The sequence below is a fragment of the Notothenia rossii genome (assembly GCF_949606895.1).
Source record: "Notothenia rossii genome assembly, contig: scaffold_61, whole genome shotgun sequence".
NCBI lineage: Eukaryota > Metazoa > Chordata > Actinopteri > Perciformes > Nototheniidae > Notothenia > Notothenia rossii.
In genome coordinates, this window is record NW_027639460.1 from 336,878 (window position 1) to 356,682 (window position 19,805).

The following is a 19,805-nucleotide window of genomic DNA, read 5'->3' on the forward strand; positions in this document are numbered from 1 at the left end:
GCAGAAAAGCTGCACGTCTTCTCCAGCCTTTCTGATGACTGCAGAGGGAGACTGGTGGACCTGAACTCCCAGAGGAACACCTGCAAAAAGAGAGAAAATACCGAGTTAATGCTTGAATATAAAAACAAGTTCATCCGGAGAATAATTCCCATTACCTATAAGATAACAGGAAAGTAGGTAACAAATCATTTTGGTTCTTTGTCACATGCAGATTTAGTTCTCAATGATGGTAATGAGAGGCGAACCCTGGCTTTATGGCTGGACTGATAATGAAAACAGCAGCTGAGGAAGTGAGGTAGAAATCACATGACAGGAACCTCGACAGCAGCTGGCTGTGAAGGCAAGGCAAGCTGATTAAATAGCATCTATCAACACAAGGCAATTCAAAGTGCTTTACAAAAATGAAAAACATTAAGAGCATTAACAGCAGCGGAAATACATTATAAAATGGCAATTTAAAAAATGTTTTAAAAAAATGAACATAAAACAAGCTAATATAGAAAAACACAGGTAAAAAAAATACATGAATACACTTACAGTGCAGTGTGAGATATGAATATATCAATTAAAAGCAGCGCCATAAAGAAAAGTCTTCAGCCTGGATTTAAAAGTAGTCAGTGTTGCAGCGGACCTGCAGGTTTCTGGGAGTTTGTTCCAGATATTTGGAGCATAATAACTGAACTCCTCCATTTTTAGTTCTGACTCAGACAGATGACTGCAGAGGGAGACTGGTGGACCTGAACCCCCAGAGAAACAGAGTAAACAGAGGAGGACACATTAGTGGTTTTAGATGGGAAATTGAAAAGTAAAGGACATCTTATTTTACAGTAAAGTAGTTGTTACCCGTGAGGAAATGGCAAAAGAGAAATGTAATCATCTTGTAGAGACTGAATGACTCTGAAGTGATGGATGAAATGCAGTGATCGTTAGGTCAAGAACAATTATCTGCTGCTATACTCTCACTCACATTTTAAGGAGGAAGCAGATCTGATGTAGGAAGGAGGAGTGGCTTCATGTAAGATGTATTTTTCTATGTTTATCTACGTACCTCCCCCTTAAAAGACATTTAGCATTTGACACATTTTTATCAGATATTAAATTATGTTACTGCGTATTTCCCTTGTTAAATTGTAATAAACCAAAATGTTGAAATTATTGCATCAAAACAAAATACAACCACAAATGCAGGTGTGTCCGTGAGCAGTCTATTCCACGTCTCATGAAAGAAGATGGTTCAGAGTTTTTGTAAAGTTCAGAGGGGATTCCTGTCAGCGTGCTTTGCTGGCTGCACAGAAGTAAACTGCACCGTGCTCTGGTTTCACAGCGTTGACTATTAGAGAGGCATTCTTTGCTGTAGTCCCACTCAGATCTCCAGAGATGACAAAATCATCTTTAAATGGCTCCTCCATTGTGGCATCTTTAAAATTCAAATAGCCGATGAGTTTCAGAGCTGTGTCTCCAGGTGAGCGCTGGTACCAGAGAATCAGCCTGTAGTCCGTTTCATCATGGCTGCAGGAGATCTGAGCTCAGAGGGAGACTGACGCACATCAAGACCCAGACTAACACCTGGATAAAGAACATAAAACAAACATTGTTACAAAATCATAGATAATGAGAAACCCATGATTCAACCCATGCTGGTTATATTTGTTCACCTGCCAGACAACAGAAGAGGAGAAAGCTGATCATTATGACTTGTTAGGCTGAAGATGATGAATTTTAGATATGGTCTCTGGGATCTTACATCACTGTCTGTGATGGAGGTCTGCAGATGCCTCCACTGAGTGAGTGAGGTTTGAAGAGGAAAGGGAAGTGATGAATACAGCTGACTGGGAGGGGACTGTTGAATGTGTCATCGACAACCATAACTACTGATGAGGGTCTGATGTTTTTGTATTAAGGAGAAGGAAGCTACAGTCACTGTGCTTTGCTGGCTGCACAGAAGTAAACTGCACCGTGCTCTGGTTTCACAGCGTTGACTATTAGAGAGGCATTCTTTGCTGTATTCCCAGTCAGATCTCCAGAGATGACAAAATCATCTTTATACAGCTCCTCCATTGTGGCATCTTTATAATTCAAATACCCGATGAGTTTCAGAGCTGTGTCTCCAGGTGAGCGCTGGTACCAGAGAATCACCCTGTAGTCCGTTTCATCGTGGCTGCAGGAGATCTGCACTTTGTCTCCAGGAGATTTAATGAGCTCAGAGGGAGACTGACGCACATCAAGACCCAGACTAACACCTGGATAAAGAACATAAAACAAACATTGTTACAAAATCATAGATAATGAGAAACCCATGATTCAACCCATGCTGGTTATATTTGTTCACCTGCCAGACAACAGAAGAGGAGAAAGCCGATCATTATGACTTGTAAGGCTGACTGATGAATTTTAGATATGGTCTCTGGGATCTTACATCACTGAGTGTGATGGAGGTCTGCAGATTCCTCCACTGAGTGAGTGAGGTTTGAAGAGGAAAAGGAAGTGATGAATGCAGCTGACTGGGAGGGGACTGTTGAATGTGTCATCGACAACCATAACTACTGATAAGGGTTGGAAGTTTTTGTATTAAGGAGAAGGAAGCTACAGTCACTGTGCTTTGCTGGCTGCACAGAAGTAAACTGCACCGTGCTCTGGTTTCACAGCGTTGACTATTAGAGAGGCATTCTTTGCTGTAGTCCCACTCAGATCTCCAGACATGACAAAATCATCTTTAAACAGCTCCTCCATTGTGGCATCTTGGTAATTCAAATACCCGATGAGTTTCAGAGCTGTGTCTCCAGGTGAGCGCTGGTACCAGAGCATAAATGTGTAGTCCGTTTTATCATGGCTGCAGGAGATCTGCACTCTGTCTCCAGGTGGTTTGATGAGCTCAGAGGGAGACTGACGCACATCAAGACCCACACAAATGCCTAAAAAAAAGAAAGAAATCATCAAATCAATGCAGGATCTATAGATAGTGTTATTTCTGAATGGTTAAATATTTTACCAATGAGCCAGGATAAAAAGAATAATGTTGGCATCTTGTCCTCTGAGTGAACGCACTGCGTGGCTCTGATGCTGTCGACTCTTTATCAACATCCCCCTTTCATATATTCCCTAGCTACTTTATATTTCATACTGCTTCATGTGTTTCACAAGAGAGTATTTCTGGAGCTACAGCGCCACCTACTGGAGTGACAGAAACATTCAAATGTAATGTCAACCAGTTTGCTGACAGCATAAAAATACACAGCACTCTCCAAAAAACTTAAAATAATATATTTAAAAATGTATGTCTTACTAAAAATAAAAAATGTTTTCTTTGTCTTTCCCTCTGTCCGACTGCCTTATAGTGAGCCAGCTGTCTGATATCAGTCACTCACTATGTGGTGTATTCCTTATTCATGTGGTAATTCCACATCGTGTATCCGGCTGCATTACAGGGAGTTTTTGTTGAAGACGCAGAGTATGTGCAGCACTGTGCTTCGCTGGCAGCACAGAAATAAACTGCGCTGTCCTCAGATCGACGTGTCTTTGGAATATGAAGATGTGCCAGACTTTGCCCATCACCACTCACGTTATAAGTGCCTTTAAATTGAGCTTCAACAGTTGGATTAGTGAATCGTACATCGCCGAGTAGCACCATGTAATTTCCCCTAGCAGACTGTTTATACCACTGGATCTGATCAAAGCGTGTGCTTGAATGGCTGCACGTTATCAGGACGTCTTCTCCAAGGTGTTTGATCAGCGCCGTGGGATTCTGATGAACGCTGTTCTCTGACGGTTCTGAAACACATATTTATTTTGTTATTTATGGTACAAATAAAGAGGAAACAAGAGTATGACTGCAAAACATGACGTTGAGAGACAGAGGAGGTAGTGGAGTCACATAGTTATCAGACTTAATTAAAACAAAAAGACAACAGCAACCAGGGCAAGTTCTCGAGAAACCTTTTAAACCAACAACTTTGAGATAAACGTGAATTCTGGTTCCTTTTACGAGTTAGTTTAACATTACCTGTTAAGCAGAACGGCAAAGCTGCTAAAAGTACAAGGAGTCTAACCATGATCCTAACGCAGATGAAATCAAAACTAAAATGCTGACTGAACTTAGTTATGGATGTGAAAAGGAAGTAGGAGGGGTCGACGTTATGGGCGGTCCCAAGTCTGCAGTGGATAAATCAATCAACAAAGCAACGAATCTGCAACTGTATTCACATCTTTAAAGAGTTTGTTATAGGCAAAATGGCATTTTGAATAAAGTTTTGTAATGCTGCAGAGAAGCCCAGTCTAAATATATTCCATCAAATAATACTAATGCATAAATTGTCCACTCCCTCCAAAGTTGTCACTCAGCGTATAGCAATTTGCACCTCTATTTTGGACTGACAAAACAAGGCATCTAAAGACTTCCCCTTGGACTTTAAGGATCAGGAATCTAAATGTTTTACTAAATGAAATAATTGGCAGTTTAATCAATAATGAGAGAATACCTAGTGTCATATTGTTGGTTTCCACTGGTATGCTGATGGTATCGTGGTGACTTCCTGCCACAGTGTGATGCAGGTGTGTCGTTCATCAGAGTGATTTCATGAGGCTGATTATCAGAGAGGGTTTTTGCCGCAGCGAGATCGACTCTGAGTCACTGTGTCGACTAGCTGCACAGAAATACATGGCGCTGTCTTCTGGCTGTCTGAGCTTCAGCACATGGAGTTCAGACTTCACTGAGCCGTCTCCACTCACTTCGAAATGCCCTTTGAATGCATCCTCAATGGATGGAATAGTAGAATAAACATGTCCAATGAGGTTGAGGTGTGAGTGGCCCGTCGGCTGCTGGTACCACAGGATCACATCGTATGAACTGATTGAATGGCTGCAGCTGATTTTTGCTGGAGTGTCAGGACTTCCTAATATCGATGATGGATCCTGCGAGACTTCCCTGCTCAGTGAAGGACCTGCATTTAAAGAGAAAAGCTTTAGGAACACAGAAATGTTTACAAAAGATTAAACCTCCAGCAAAGAGTTTGCATAGAACCGTACAGGAGAGCAGGAGCAGCAGCAGGGAGATGCTGAGGATGTCTCTGATCATGATGTCTTCACCCTCCTCTCTCAGACCGACTGAACACAACCAGAGTCAACTTAGAGGGGAGGAGACAGACATGTGGCACGTTCATCTTGAATATATAATGTAGATGGCAATACAACTTATCAAGACGAAAAAAATCATGTACTGGTTCCCGCTTCTGGAATCTCAAGACTGCTTTTCTTTTTTCAAATACTTGGTCTGAATATGTTTTGTTGGGAAAATACTGAATATTCCTTCTATATCAGAGTAGCACATGATAACAGAGGCCCTACGTAGCTGTGTACGTAGCCGGATGTCTGACTACATAGACGACGCTCATCAGACACTGTGTTGAAGTTATGATAGCTATGTTCCTAAGACTGGCATGATGACACATCCCCTAGAGCAGGGGTGTCTAACTCAAATACACAGTGGGCCAAAATAAAAAAATGGGTACTAGTCGAGGGCCGGACCGGTTCAATGTTTATTGCAGAACTTATTGAAATGAACTTATTGCACATATTAAACCTGGAACTAACAAAGCTTCAATGATTGCCTATAAAAACAACATTAAACATTAAATAATCAGTTCATTCATTTCTTATGGCTCTATCTGCAGCTTTTCCAGAGTCATTTCTTATGATTACATTTTCCCACAGGCCAACAACAGCTTCAACAAAACTATTTCCCTCAAAGAGAAACCAAACATGCCCTGTTGTCGTGAGAGAGAAAGTGCAGAAGGAAACATCCATTAAACTCAGTGTGCTGCTCTCTGATGCTAGTTCAGATACTTGGCATCTCATCTTGGGTGCAAGGTCATCAATGTTTGGGCTCAGGCTCTGAGCTGAGGAGACCCTCAGGATGGAGTGAAGGTGTGCGTGCAATATACCGACGGGCCAGATCTAATAGGAATTAGAAATTATCCTGCGGGCCGAAATTAAATCCACCAAGGGCCTGATTTGGCCCCCGGGCCTTGAGTTTGACTCATGTGCTCTAGAGAGAGAGATATATGACTGTCATGTTTATTGCTTACGCAGGCCTTAGCTAATCTTTACTAATGTCAGCATACTGCTTTGAACCAGTATTCTTCCATCTTGTTGACTGTAACTCCCTCTCTTGTATATAAGCATCTGAAAGACACTGTTCTGGGAACTATTTGTCCCGCGCAGCCCTGTGTGTGATGACTACTTCCATTCTTGCAAGGATAATAAATCCATGGATCCTGATATTGAAGATCAAGCCGGTGACAAGTGATATTTTTCTAACAAGTTTGCTTTGAAAACCAGCAGAGAACAAGTGTCCCTTTGGGCTCTGCGGATTGATAAATGATTATTTTCATTATTTTCTGACATTTTATCAGCTCAATGATTATTTAATCTGTTAAAGAATAAAATGATACCACCAAACCATGAAGCAATGGATTCAGAGTGAACAGCAGAGGACAAGCGTAAAGACTTTTCTGACATAACTAATTGAAAGATATGTATAATGTATAAAACCTGCAGCACAGAGCAGACAAACGGTGACGATGAGAGCTGACATCATCAATACAAAAAGAAATGGTGTTTTACAAACCAACGATTGAAAATAATTGATCAGAAAGGAATTAATAAATAAATAAAATGCAAAACATAAATAATACAAATTAAATAAATGAAGATCGGAGAAATACGTCTACAATTGTCTTGAATAATCTTTGTCTCTCTGGCAGCGAGAGGAATCACACCAACAATGCTGATGCTTATGACGTACGAACAGTATGTCTGCAGGTGAGCTCGCTGCATCTCCTTTACAGCCACTTCTTTACTTTAAAACTTCCTCTGAATGCTAAATCTCTTCATTAATCTGGATCACCCACTTCAGAAAAACCTCAGGGTGTCCTGCCACACCTTCCATCTTACTCTTCGCTGTTGTTGATCCATCAATATCCCCCCGTCGAGAATGTAATGGACATACATTTATATGTCAACATGTAAAAGTCCTGCTCTCTAGCTCAAACATTAGTTAGTAGTCAAACATAATGTAACTAAATATTATATTAACAACTAACATTTTCCTTGTGCTCTTGTTCCGAGGTGCACTTCACATAACTTTGACATTAAACACGGAGGCGATGGTCTATATTCTAAACTCAGTCACAAAACACACTACAGACATTGAGCTGTCAAACAGGTGAGAGGAAAAGAGTCACAAAGGCAAATTAAAAACAATTTAATACAAAAAACACAATTGACAAGTATATGTCTATAAATGTCACTGTTCACATGATGATAAAAAATAAGCTCTGAACTGAATGAAATTCTACAAACATCCGGGAACATGCTCATTAGCAGCCTGGAGAACAATGTCTATGTATTGCCTGAGATTTCTCATTCACTTTGACAACAAGTCACTAATGACACTGCATACTAAAAACCAGTCTGCAGTGTCGAGCTCCACCTGCAGATGATTGAACTCACTGATCTCTTTTATTCATGTGACACCAACAGAGGGGTTTTTGTTCAGCCTCCTCCTGTGTGTGTGTCACTGTGTTGACTCACAGCACAGAAGTACAAGCCTTTGTCTCCTGGCTGCAGATCCTTCACTGTGAACGTCCCGCTCTCAGCGTCAGGCTTTGTGGCTGAGAACTTGTCTTTGGTGACTTCTCCAAAATCATGATCCTTGATCCCCAATAGTGTGTACACGATTAGCTCCATAGTTTCTCCTGGCCGCTGTCTGTACCAGTACATCTGGGAGTAGGTAGCATCCTTTGTGTGTCTGCAGTTCATGGTTGCACTCTTTCCCTGTGTTTCCCACAGCATGTCAGTCTGGGTGACATCGCTTCCATCAGTTAGACCTGAGTGTCGACAAAAACAGCACCTTAGTGAACTACAACACCTTAATTAGCATAACACATGGACATTAGCTGATATTGATGAGTAAAGCAGTGCACAGTATTACCTGTAGTCCACAGTAAAAAGATGGACACTGTGAGGAAGCTGTGTTTAAAGATGATCACATCCATGATGTCTGACAGGGACTGCAGAGACTCATAAAGTATGAAGAGCTGCAGGGGGGAGTGTCCCTGCATCATGTGATCACATCCTGTGAGGTAGGACTCAGTATTTCACAAAGTAAAGGTGGTAGTATAGGAGGTACTGGGGGTCCCCCTGAAGTACATCACAGTTTGTTTACTTTAACGCTGAACAGTTACACCACGAAGCTGATGGTCATGTGATTTACAGAATTCAGATATGGTACGAGTAGAGCTGCAATGACTAAGCAACAAAACATTTTTGTATGTAAATAATGTAAATTAGATGTTTTAGCCACAAATCTAATTTTTAGATCACATAAAGTAAATATGTGTGGGTTATAAACTGACAACAAGACATTACTATGGACTTATGGACTTTTACTATTTCCTGACATTTTGAAGACTAAACTATTAATCTAGAAAATAATGGGCAGTTTAATGCATAACAAAAAGTAATCGTCGGTTGAAGCCCACATTAAAACATTTGGATATAGCTCACGTCCTTTGTGTGACTGCAGTGTTTAAAGCAAAGAGGACTGGATCACATCACTCCCACCAATACACCTGTGAGGGTCAAACACAAAACCACATGTTCCAGAACCACCAGTGAGTCTCTGCTCTACTGTCAGAACCATCAACACATGAGCTCTGTATTTGAGTCGTAACCTCCAGAACCTCCAGAACCTCCAGAACCTCCAGTCCAGGGTTAGGGTTAGTTTAATCAGAGCAGCTGGGATCAGTGTTATAGTCAGTGTGTGTGATGGAGGTGTGAGGTTACAACAGAGAGATGAACAGCTGGGAGCGTCTCTGAACTGAATGATTCTGTGATTATGAATGATTCTGTGATTAAACTGGAGGTCCCCCTACAGGACAGCAGACACATAGAATCACTAACAGACAAGTATCTGGGGTTTTTGTTCAGCCTCCTCCTGTGTGTGTGTCACTGTGTTGACTCACAGCACAGAAGTACAAGCCTTTGTCTCCTGGCTGCAGATCCTTCACTGTGAACGTCCCGCTCTCAGCGTCAGGCTTTGTGGCTGAGAACTTGTCTTTGATGAATTCTCCAAAATCATGATCCTCGATCCCCCATTGTGTGAGCACGATTAGCTCCATAGTTTCTCCTGGCCGCTGTCTGTACCAGTACATCTGGTTGTAGCTAGCACCCTTTGTGTGTGTGCAGTTCATGGTTGCACTCTTTCCCTGTGTTTCCCACAGCATGTCAGTCTGGGTGATATCGCTTCCATCAGTTAGACCTGAGTGTCGACAAAAACAGCACCTTAATAAACTACAACACCTTAATTAGCATAACACATGGACATTAGCTGATATTGATGAGTAAAGCAGTGCACAGTATTACCTGTAGTCCACAGTAAAAAGATGGACACTGTGAGGAAGCTGTGTTTAAAGATGATCACATCCATGATGTCTGACAGGGACTGCAGAGACTCATAAAGTATGAAGAGCTGCAGGGGGGAGTGTCCCTGCATCATGTGATCACATCCTGTGAGGTAGGACTCAGTATTTCACAAAGTAAAGGTGGTAGTATAGGAGGTACTGGGGGTCCCCCTGAAGTACATCACAGTTTGTTTACTTTAACGCTGAACAGTTACACCACGAAGCTGATGGTCATGTGATTTACAGAATTCAGATATGGTACGAGTAGAGCTGCAATGACTAATCAACAACATGTGTTTTTATGTAATCAATGTAAATTAGATGTTTCAGCTTCTCAAATCTAATCTTTAGATCACATAAAGTAAATATGTGTGGGTTATAAACTGAAAACAAGACATTACTATGGACTTATGGACTTTTACTATTTCCCTGACATTTTGAATACTAAACATTTTCATCTAGAAAATAATGGGCAGTTTAATGCATAACAAAAAGTAATCGTCGGTTGAAGCCCACATTAAAACATCTGGATATAGCTCACGTCCTTTGTGTGACTGCAGTGTTTAAAGCAAAGAAGACTGGATCACATCACTCCCACCAATACACCTGTGAGGGTCAAACACAAAACCACATGTTCCAGAACCACCAGTGAGTCTCTGCTCTACTGTCAGAACCATCAACACATGAGCTCTGTATTTGAGTCGTAACATCCAGAACCTCCAGAACCTCTAGGGCAGGGGTGTCAAACTCATTTTCACAAAGGGCCACTCTGGGAAATTGGAATCACATTAAGGGCCGGACATATGCTTTACTGACATGCCTTTTTTATTCAATAAACAACATAAAAACATATCTTTCCATGTATTGTTGTATGTACGGTTGGGGAAATGTTTTCCAAGGTCCATAACTTTGACCCAGTTTATCAGTTCTGTCCTGACTGAGCACACGCACCTGTAACCTGGGCTGCTGTGCTCTCAGTGTTCTGTCTCCCTGTTCCTGCCTGTTGGCGTCAGCTGATAGAGGTGTTATGATTCTATCTTGTTATGCAGCATGTTGATTATTCTCTCTGAACTAGCTAGATACATGGGTCTGGGGTAGAGTTCTTCAGAATTGACGTGTCAGACCGTGACTGCTGTGACTTGTGATGTGAATCCTCCGGCCGAAGCTCCTATAGTAACCCATCAGTGTTTGACATCAAAGCTCCTGCTCTTCCCGTGTCTCCTTCATGAGTCGGTGACTCCCACTGCATTGCTACACAGAAGTTTCCCTTACATGTACTACTAGCCTTCCCATATATATTTAAACACATTGCTTGGCAATCATAGCATTTAGTAAAGCAAAAATAATGCTTTCTGGCTCGCATACAGCCAACTGAGAACCTGTTGCACAGGCCTGAATACGACGACAATATGAAAACATTGTTGATCTTCATCAGAGAGAACATCTGCTCACACAAATATGTGCTCCCGAACATGCTCAGGACACGGGCACACTGAAGGCGGAGCTGTGGCACTATGCTTGGGATGAATGTAGCAAACTCACCTGCCCCAACAGAGTCAAACTTGGCCTTTAGTGGCCCATTGCATTGTAGTTCTATTAGTTCTAACTGTAAGTTATCTGGGGCGCTTTCCACATCAACAGAAAATGGATTTGTAAAAAGGTCAAACCTGAATTTCTGGGTCTCAAAGTCAGAAAATCGCCTTTTTCGAATTTCGGCTTTGAGTGTTTTCACTTTTTCTGCGCATGTCTCATTCGGGAAAGCAGTGTTGAGGTTGTCTGCAGCAGACTGACAGGTCGGGAAGTGAACCTAGTTTCCCTGCTGCATTTGGTTCTCCCACAAGCGCAGTTTTGTCCGAAAGGCTTTCACTGCATCGTGCATGTCCGTGATCAGCTGTTTGCGTCCCCGCAGTTTCACATTCAGTGCGTTGAGATGGTGCGTTATGTCACACATAAAATCCAAGTCATGTATCCACTTTTCATCGGCCAGCTCGGGGACAGCTTTCCCCTTCATAGCCATGAAACTAGCAATATCCTCACGCACCTCATAAAATCTGTGCAACACCTTGCCACGGCTTAACCAGCGTACTTCTGTGTGGTATGGCACATCTTCATACTCCGAATTTCTCTCCTCCAAAAGTGCCCTGAACTGGCGGTGGTTCAAGCCCCGTGCTCGGATGAAATTCACCGTTTTCATAACCACTGTCATGACATGTTCCATACCTAGCACTTTTCCACACAGGGCCTCCTGATGAATAATGCAGTGGTAAGCAGTCAGCTCTCCTCCCGTCTCCTTCATCTTCTCTCGCACCTTTGCTACCAGTCTACTCCTTTGCCCACACATAGCAGGCGCCCCATCGGTCGTCAGTTTATTCCATGGTAAGCCGGTTCCACTGATGCACTCATCCACCTTTTTGAAAATATCCTGGCCGGTGGTTGTTCCGTGCATCGGTTTTAAGTCCAAAAGCTCCTCAGTAACAAACAACTGTGCATCCACTCTGCAGATGTAAATTGCCAGCTGAGCCGTGTCTGATATATCCGTACTTTCATCCACAGCAATTGAGAAGTTTACAAATGATTTTGCTTTATCTTTGAGCTGTGATTGCAAATCGTCAGAGGGCTCATCCACACGGCTGGCTATGGTATTTCTTGTCAGACTGACATTGGCAAAGTTTTGTTTATTGGCGGGGCAGACGATGTCACAAACTTTAAGCATACAGTTTTTTAGAAAGTCCCCCTCGGTGAATGGCCTCCCTGACTTAGCGATTTCCTCTGCTATGATGAAACTTGCCTTTACAGCTCCATCTGTTAAAGATGTGGCCCTATGAAACATACTTTGCTGTTGTTGCCTGCCTTTTTTGAGCTCCGTGACTTTCTGAAGCCTCTGTTCTCTGCCCATGGTGGCATATTGCTGCTGGTGGGCCGTCTCAAAATGACGACGCAAATTATATTCTTTGAACTCGGCTTTCGTCTCATTGCAAATAAGACACACAGGCCTCTCTTTATACTCAGTAAAGGAGTATTCTATCTCCCACCTCTCTTGAAATAGCCTCCCTTCAACATCAATCTTCCTTTTTTTTGACATTCTCTGTGTTACTAGCTGACAGGTGCGGGCTAGTTGACATTCGCATACCGTTAATGCTTCTGTGTTGGCTGCTACGTAGGCTCCGCTGTAAGACACGCAATTGGCCATAGCAATTGAGAGCATTCTGCCTGAGCCAATCAGGTACCAACAACAACGTCATTTGCGTATCTTACTCTTCGTGCGCCAGAACAGAATCATACATTTAAGCGGGCCACATTGTATTGGTGATTATAAATTGATATACGGGCCTGATCAAAATGGTAGACCGGCCGGATTCGGCCCGCGGGCCTTGAGTTTGACACATGCGCTCTAGGGTTAGGGTTAGTTTAATCAGAGCAGCTGTGATCAGTGTTATAGTCAGTGTGTGTGATGGAGGTGTGAGGTTACAACAGAGAGATGAACAGCTGGGAGCGTCTCTGAACTGAATGATTCTGTGATTAAACTGGAGGTCCCCCTACAGGACAGCAGACACATAGAATCACTAACAGACAAATATCTGGGGTTTTTGTTCAGCCTCCTCCTGTGTGTGTGTCACTGTGTTGACTCACAGCACAGAAGTACAAGCCTTTGTCTCCTGGCTGCAGATCCTTCACTGTGAACGTCCCGCTCTCAGCGTCAGGCTTTGTGGCTGAGAACTTGTCTTTGGTGACTTTTCCAAAATCAGGATTATCTATGTTCATTGGTGTTGTGAACACGATTAGCTCCATAGTTTCTCCTGGCAGCTGTCTGTACCAGTACATCTGAGAGTAGGTAGCATCCTTTTTGTGTGTGCAGTTCATGGTTGCACTCTTTCCCTGTGTTTCCCACAGCATGTCAGTCTGGGTGACATCGCTTCCATCAGTTAGACCTGAGTGTCGACAAAAACAGCACCTAAGTGAACTACAACACCTTAATAAGCATAACACATGGACATGAGCTGATATTGATGAGTAAAGCAGTGCACAGTATTACCTGTAGTCCACAGTAAAAAGATGGACACTGTGAGGAAGCTGTGTTTAAAGATGATCACGTCCATGATGTCTGACAGGGACTGCAGAGACTCATAAAGTATGAAGAGCTGCAGGGGGGAGTGTCCCTGCATCATGTGATCACATCCTGTGAGGCAGGACTCAGTATTTCACAAAGTAAAGGTGGTAGTATAGGAGGTACTGGGGGTCCCCCTGAAGTACATCACAGTTTGTTTACTTTAACGCTGAACAGTTACACCACGAAGCTGAGGGTCATGTGATTTACAGAATTCAGATATGGTACGAGTAGAGCTGCAGGGGGGAGTGTCCCTGCATCATGTGATCACATCCTGTGAGGTAGGACTCAGTATTTCACAAAGTAAAGGTGGTAGTATAGGACAGGGCTATTCAACTAAACATTCAGTTGGGCCAGATTTTATAACTACAAAATTCAGCTGGGCCAGACATTCAGCGGCCTGTAAAAAGCAGGTAGGTAGTGACACATTTTAAACCAACACATATTACTGCGATGAAAAACATGCAATTTTTATTCATTGTTCATCTAACAAAGGTACGTCAAAAAGTGCATAAAAACAAAACAAATTAGCATTAATTTAACAGAATCTGAAAAAAAGTGCACAGTTGTAGCATTACATTTTTTTGCTTTAGAAGTCAAATATTCAGGTTATGTTTTTTGAACCAGGCACATCACAAAGTGCATTTACTGAATACAATAATAGCAGTCTTAATAAATGTCCTCACATCCAAAAAAAAAACAGCTAAAGAGCTCCAATGCAACACAAAGAGGTAGTACTGTAGCAATACTATTTTTTCACTTTCAAGTAACAACAAAAAAATCATACGTTTTGGTCACATTTGACCCAGACACATTACAAAGTGCATTTTAAATGAATACAGAAAGAACAGTCAAACCCTTCAGTGCACAAACCCATAACAAGGGATACGGGTAACTATATGAATGAATACCACACAACACGTCTACTATAGTAAACTAGGTGCTTACTATCACCTCATTTGTGATTTGTCATCGCTGACTTTCTCAATGAGAGAAGGCAGGGACATTTTAGTTTTGAACAAGAGCAGTGATTTTTGGCTCATAGGTTGTCAATGCAATCCTAAGACATTGGTGAAGAGTGCTGTCAGTCAGGGAGCAGCGAGTGCTACTTTTGATTGAGTTCATGTGTGAAAAGCTTGATTCACATGTGTATGTTGATCCAAACATACTGAGCACACAGATCGCTACTTTCTGAACGTTAGGGAACTGCTGTTTTTTGACATCACTCCAAAACTTTGCTGGTCCGTTAGTGCGCTGCATGTCAATAAGTTCCAGTGTATATTTCCCCTTGTTGATGCAAGGGAGGGGACCACTTCCTTTGCTCTGGTTGATACGTCCCCCTCTATTGCAACAGTGAAGGGGTCTCTGGCAAAGCCCATCATCACCTCTGTGGGCAGAGCAAGTCCATCCAATCGACCGGCAAAGTTCTCTTTCAACCTGGCAATGAAATCTGTCATCACATCCGTGATTTGTGCCGGAGATGTGATGTGTTTGGGGAGCGTCGGAAAATGCAGCATCCGACCCGTGCTCAAGTCGGTCGCGAAAAGGTTCAGCTTGACTTGGATCTGCTCCACAAGATCAATGACCGTTTTGTCTCTGTTTACGCTTCAGAGTTGAGAGAGACATGTTTTAGAGTTGCTATCATAGGACCACCGTTACTAGCACCACTAGATGCACTTTCAAAAAACGTGCTGCGTTGTGGTTTGGTGGTTTCTATGAAACGCGGAGTGTTGCGTTCATGGTCTGTACTAGTGTAGGAATTTGGCTACGGGAGGCTGGGCCACTCGGGAGTTGGTTCTGGGCCGCATCTGGCCCGCGGGCCGTCAGTTGAATAGGCCTGGTATAGGAGGTACTGGGGGTCCCCCTGAAGTACATCACAGTTTGTTTACTTTAACGCTGAACAGTTACACCACGAAGCTGATGGTCATGTGATTTACAGAATTCAGATATGGTACGAGAAGAGCTGCAATGACTAATCAACAAAACATTGTTTTATGTAAATAATGTAAATTAGATGTTTCAGCTTCTCAAATCTAATTCTTAGATCACATAAAGTAAATATGTGTGGGTTATAAACTGACAACAAGACATTACTATGGACTTATTGTCTTTTACTATTTCCTTACATTTTGAAGACTAAACGATTCATCTAGAAAATAATGGGCAGTTTAATGCATAACAAAAAGTAATCGTCGGTTGAAGCCCACATTAAAACATTTGGATATAGCTCACGTCCTTTGTGTGACTGCAGTGTTTAAAGCAAAGAGGACTGGATCACATCACTCCCACCAATACACCTGTGAGGGTCAAACACAAAACCACATGTTCCAGAACCACCAGTGAGTCTCTGCTCTACTGTCAGAACCATCAACACATGAGCTCTGTGTTTGAGTCGTAACCTCCAGAACATCCAGAACCTCCAGAACCTCCAGAGCCTCCAGTCCAGGGTTAGGGTTAGTTTAATCAGAGCAGCTGTGATCAGTGTTATAGTCAGTGTGTGTGATGGAGGTGTGAGGTTACATCAGAGAGATGAACAGCTGGGAGCGTCTCTGAACTGAATGATTCTGGGATTAAACTGGAGGTCCCCCTACAGGACAGCAGACACATAGAATCACTAACAGACAAATATCTGGGGTTTTTGTTCAGCCTCCTCCTGTGTGTGTGTCACTGTGTTGACTCACAGCACAGAAGTACAAGCCTTTGTCTCCTGGCTGCAGATCCTTCACTGTGAACGTCCCGCTCTCAGCGTCAGGCTTTGTGGCTGAGAACTTGTCTTTGTTGACTTCTCCAAAATCATGATCCTCGATCCCCCTTCGTGTGAACACTATTAGCTCCATAGTTTCTCCTGGCAGCTGTCTGTACCAGTACATCTGGTTGTAGTTAGCATCCTTTGTGTGTGTGCAGTTCATGGTTGCACTCTTTCCCTGTGTTTCCCACAGCATGTCAGTCTGGGTGACATCGCTTCCATCAGTTAGACCTGAGTGAAACAAGAAAATACACTATAATAACCTTCAGTGGTTGATCCTCCTTATATCACGTCAATATCAATATAAATGATAAAAACAGCAAACACAAGAACATTGGTTGATGATAATGTATATTTACAAACCAGTCCACAGTCGATTTTATTGTAAATTACCTGTAGTCCACAGTAAAAAGATGGACACTGTGAGGAAGCTGTGTTTAGAGATGATCACGTCCATGATGTCTGACAGGGACTGCAGAGACTCATAAAGTATGAAGAGCTGCAGGGGGGAGTGTCTCTGTGATAACCTCCTCTGAGCTGGAGCAAAGCATTCAGTGTTTTATCAAGTGGTGTTTGGGGTCCCCCTGCAGTGCATTGTAGATATCCCAGATCCCAATTTGGGAATCGTTTGCATTGCAGCAGCATAAAAAACACAAGGCAATGTACATAAGGGAAACTAAGACACAGAAATAAACAGTCCAATATATTTCAGAAATAGAAATAGTAGTATATTAAGTTAATGCTCATCAGTTACACTAAGAAGCTGAAGAAACCTGGATTAATCATTTCGGTTACAAGATGTAGAAATGATGTATCGTCAAGAGATGGACTGATATTGTTTAAAATAACAGCTGAATATAAAATAGAATGATGAAGCCTCACAAAGCTCTCTAATAGAAAGGGATCAAAGCCTCAGTTTGAAGGTCTTTTAAAAAAACTTTTCTCTTCTTTTAGATTCTATCATGAATAATTTACAATAATAGATACTTAAGTAACAAAACAAAAGCTTTAACAATTTGTATTAGGGGTGTCCCGATCACCTTTTTTTGCTCCCGATCCGATTCCGATCATTTAATTTTGACAATTTGCCGATACCGATTTTTCCCGATCCGATCTTTATGCAATGCATTAAGAGAAAAAAAAGCATTCAAGTTGTCCCTTAAGGTTATTTTTTTATTTAAATTGGATATTCTATCCAACATGGATATAGCTTCTTTCCTTCACAGCAGCATTGGATCAGTTCAGTTGTGCAGCATTGGATCAAAACAAAATAAAGCTTATCAGTACTCGTTAGCTTACTGCTACAATTAGACACTGCGCCCACTCTGTTGCCAGATTTGAGAGAAATAAGCAGGTCTATGAAAACAAGCCCCAAAGAAGCAACACATACATGATGTTGTGTAATTTGAAACCAAAACTAAGGCCTCAGGATGACTTTAAGACTTGAACATGGTCATTTTTTGTTTTGTAACATTAAATGCAAAATTTAAAAAAAAGTATTTAAAAAAAAAAAAAAATAAATCCTGATCCCCGATTTTTTTCCTCCCGATTCCGATCTTTTCAAAATCACGTGATCGGATCGGGACATCTCTAATTTGTATTTCACACAGTGGCAGAATTCAAGTATGCTGTCAGTAGCTCTGAGGGGGTTCATTGATAACAGTTCATGTTATCCTGAAAGCTGCAGGTGCTGAGCCTCAGCTTGTTGTCTCTGACAGACGGAGGAGAGTTCTTGTATTGAGCTGAGGGGAATCTGCAGCACTGTGCTGACTGGCTGCACAGAAATACACCCCGCTGTCCTCTGATGACAGATTAGAGACACTGAGGCCAGACTGAGAGTGTATACTGGCATCTCCATCAAAGCTGATCTTTCCTTTCACGTCGTCCTCTGGATACGGGAACTTCATATTCAGATATCCCAGAAACGTCATATTTTGATGTCGGTCTTGTTTGTACCAGAGAATGCGATTATAGTTTGGTATGCTGTGTGAACAGTTGATCTCCCGGTCCACAGACTCTCCACTTCTCTTCATGATGAACGGAGGCGTTTGGAAGACGCTGTCGCTGTTTGAGGCACCTGTGGAACAAACAGGAAACATTAAAGATATTAGCCGTTCATTTTGCAGTGCCTTACTTTTTTTAAAGAATATTTTATCTAACCTGTTATCCATGCCAGATTAAAGATGCAAAATATGAAGGCAGTTAACATCATGTTTAGCTCGAGGAGACTCTTTACTCTCAGCTTTCTGTTCGCCTCCTGTTCACATCACTGTCACAGTTTACTGACAGGGGGGTGTCCGTGTGTTGCTGTTGTTTATCAGAGAGAATGTTGTTGTCTCCCTCTGCTGCTGAGAACAAAACATGCTAGAGCAGTGGTTCCCAAACCTTTTTCAGTCGGGGCCCCCCTTGGGTAATTGGAAATATTTTCGGGACCCCCCAACCCGGTTCCCATATATATTGGTAGGATTAATTATATATTGTTGTAAAAAAATTACATTTTCTCTGCTAATAATAAGAAGATACAAAGATCCAACTGTAATTGTATATTTTATTATGGATTACACCTGAACAAAAGTGCTTTAATAGATACTGTGAATTCATTTAGCCTAATTAAAACTAGCAGGCCTTCTAGAGTAGTAGATTTTTTAATTCAAATTTCTTTATGGAAAATGTGCAGGTTGCAAACGATCACATCACTTAACCATTCCTATTCCACACATAGCCTATCAATGACTTGTGTGTGCTTGCTTTCCCTCGCAGATCTTCTCAAACCGGGGCTGTTGTTTTGAGACTGCCACTCTCAGTTCATTCTCAATGTTCAGCTTTGATCTGTATTTCGTTTTGATGGCAGCAAGAAAAGCCTATCTCACACAAGTAGGATGTTGCAAAAGGCAGCATTATGCCCACAGCTCTCTGACCAATGAGATATTTTCGAGCAGTGTTTGTTTCCAATTGAATAATAATAATATTAATAATAATAATACATTTGATCTTTATAGCACACTTTAAAAACAACGTCATCTCAAGGTGCTTAACAAAGCTAAAAGGAGAAAATCAAAAAATCTTCCGGCGTCCCCCCTGCAGTACCTCCGCGACCCACCAGGGGCCCCACAGTTTGAAAACCACTGTGCTAGACATAGGTGCTAGAGCATTCAGTGAGTAAAACATTTGAAGGTAGACCATGAAAGGTTTTCCTTTGTGGTAGCTTGTGTCACATGATTTTGAAACTTGAAATCTTTTGTGTTACCAACAATTAAATAATCAGGAAATAAAACTCCAATTGACAATTTGATGTATTATCCTCTGACCTGCACATCATCTTATTCACTTATTCACGCAGACTTGATACAGTCATACAGTATGTTTAAGTTTAGTAACTGGATCAGATTATTTTATATTACTATGCAATCTTATTATTTTTAAAGTAAATATTTGTTTTCTTAATAAGCCATGTGTCTTCTAACCTCCCTGCATAATGTTCAAACGTTTTCCTAAA

The 19,805-nt window shown here is 41.8% G+C and overlaps 2 gene segments (V, D, J or C); both read right to left on the minus strand.

The window, feature by feature from the left end:
* Nucleotides 1-7,412: 7,412 nt before the first annotated feature.
* On the minus strand, nucleotides 7,413-8,756 carry LOC307027817 (T cell receptor beta variable 10-3-like). The segment is given in 2 exons: nucleotides 7,988-8,756; nucleotides 7,413-7,883 (listed from the first exon to the last, which is right to left on the minus strand).
* Nucleotides 8,757-12,026: 3,270 nt separating this feature from the next.
* LOC307027816 (T cell receptor beta variable 29-1-like) lies at nucleotides 12,027-13,738 on the minus strand. The segment is given in 2 exons: nucleotides 13,492-13,738; nucleotides 12,027-13,387 (listed from the first exon to the last, which is right to left on the minus strand).
* Nucleotides 13,739-19,805: the final 6,067 nt, after the last annotated feature.